This window comes from Triticum aestivum, chromosome 1B (genome assembly GCF_018294505.1).
Source record: "Triticum aestivum cultivar Chinese Spring chromosome 1B, IWGSC CS RefSeq v2.1, whole genome shotgun sequence".
Lineage (NCBI taxonomy): Eukaryota > Viridiplantae > Streptophyta > Magnoliopsida > Poales > Poaceae > Triticum > Triticum aestivum.
In genome coordinates this window covers 323,447,908-323,450,363 of record NC_057795.1, presented here as the reverse complement: position 1 = coordinate 323,450,363, position 2,456 = coordinate 323,447,908, and positions in this window count along the sequence as shown.

Below are 2,456 nucleotides of genomic sequence, written 5' to 3'. Positions count from 1 at the left end.
CCTCTCCTCAAGAAGGTTTCAATGATAGTGAAAATAGTCATACTTGCAAATGTTCACAGGCTCCTGATTCGAATACGATCAGAAAACCGTTCCAAAGGGGTTAAGCTAAGATTCGGATACGATCATATAGCCCCCAGTGGCTTTGGCGATGCCGATCAAGTGGGTATCGACAGCTATGTTCTCTTTGGTTCGAATACGACCTATGTTTGAACAGGAAGCCCCCAAGTGAACATTAGAGTTGTTTAATGACGCTGATTCGAATACGATCCACGTCAGACCCAAAGGGGTTAAGCTATGATTCAAATTTGATCAGGAAGCCCCCAAGTGGGTTTGGCAATATGCCGATCAAGTGGGTATCGACAGCTATGTTCTCTTTGGTTCGAATACGACCTATGTTTGAACAGGAAGCCCCCAAGTGACCAAGGCTAGATTCAGATATGATCATAAGCCGGACCAAAGGGAAAGCCGGATTCAGATATGATCCGCCCCCTGTTGGCAGTGTCCATCACCTGATAAAGAAAACATGAAACATTTCTTTATGGGAAAAAGGACAGAGGTCCTGCTTTATTACTTTATATAATATGTACATTATAAAAAGTATCTTAAAGAAGAAACTTAAGTATAGTAAGGCCGGAGATGAGCTATGTTCCACGGCCGGCGGGTCTCCTCCTCCGATTTAAATGAGTCCTTGCGCTCTCGAATATCGATGAGATAATATGACCCGTTGTGCAGATTCTTGCTGACCACAAAGGGCCCTTCCCAAGGCGGGGATAGCTTGTGCATATCAGACTGATCCTGGATGAGCCGGAGCACCAAGTCACCTTCCTGAAAGGTTCTGCTTCTAACCCGGCGGCTGTGATAGCGGCGCAGGTCTTGCTGGTAAATCGCCGAGCGGGCTATTGCCAAGTCTCGCTCCTCGTCCAACAAGTCAAGTGCATCCTGACGAGCCTTTTCGTTATCCGCCTCAACGTAAGCCGCCACTCGGGGTGAGTCGTGCCGGATGTCACTTGGCAGGACCGCCTCTGCTCCATAAACCATGAAGAAAGGTGTGTATCCCGTAGATCTGTTAGGCGTAGTGTTGATGCTCCATAACACGGAGGGTAACTCCTCCACCCAACAACCCGGAGTCCGCTGTAAAGGGACCAAGAGCTGGGGCTTGATGCCTTTCAGGATCTCTTGATTAGCTCTCTCTGCTTGACCATTGGATTGAGGATGAGCAACAGCCGAAACATCAAGCCGGATATGTTCTCTTTGACAGAACTCTTCCATGGCACCCTTAGAGAGATTAGTGCCATTATCAGTTATAATGCTATGTGGAAAGCCAAAACGAAAGATCACCTTTTTCATGAACTGAACCGCCATGGCTGCACCACACTTACTGATCGGCTCTGCCTCAACCCACTTGGTAAACTTGTCCACTTCCACCAGCAAATGTGTCTTTTTGTCCTTAGACCTTTTGAAAGGTCCAACCATATCAAGCCCCCAAACTGCAAACGGCCAGGTGATTGGGATCATCCTTAATTCTTGAGCCGGCACATGAGCTCGTCGTGAGAACTTTTGAGACCCGTCACATTTACTGACTAGATCTTCCGCATCAGCGTGAGCCGTCAACCAATAGAAACCATGACGAAAAGCCTTGGCCATGAGGGATTTTGACCCGGCATGATGGCCACAATCCCCTTCATGGATCTCACGAAGTATTTCTTGGCCTTCTGCAGGTGACACACATCGTTGAAATGCCCCGGTGACGCTGAGGTGGTGTAACTCGCCGTTAACAATCGTCATGGATTTGGAGCGCCTAACGATTTGTCTCGCCAACGTCTCATCCTCCGGTAATTCACCCCGGATCATATAAGACAAGTAAGGCACCGTCCAATCCGGGATAACATGAAGAGCTGCCACCAGCTATGCCTCCGGGTCTGGTACTACTAAGTCTTCCTCGGTAGGCACCCTGACAGAAGGGTTATGTAACACATCAAGAAAGGTGTTGGGCGGCACCGGCTTTCATTGGGATCCCAACCGGCTTAAAGCATCAGCCGCCTCATTCTTCCTTCGATCAATGTGCTCCACTTGATAACCCGTGAAGTGACCAGCCACAACATCTACCTCACGACGATAAGCCGCCATGATGGGGTCTTTGGAATCCCTCTTGCCTGACACTTGTTGAGCCACCAAATCTGAGTCGCCCAAGCATTGTACCCGGCTTAAGTTTATCTCCTTAGCCATCCGGAGACCATGGAGTAATGCCTCGTATTCAGCTGCATTGTTAGTACATGGAAACATAAGCCGGAGTACATAACAAAATTTGTCACCTCGAGGGGAAGTTAACACCACTCCAGCCCCCGAGCCTTCTAGCTGCCTCGATTCATCGAAGTGAATAGTCCAGTATGTGTTATCCGGCTTCTCCTTAGGGGCTTGCAGCTCTGTCCAATCATTGATAAAGTCCACCAAGGCCT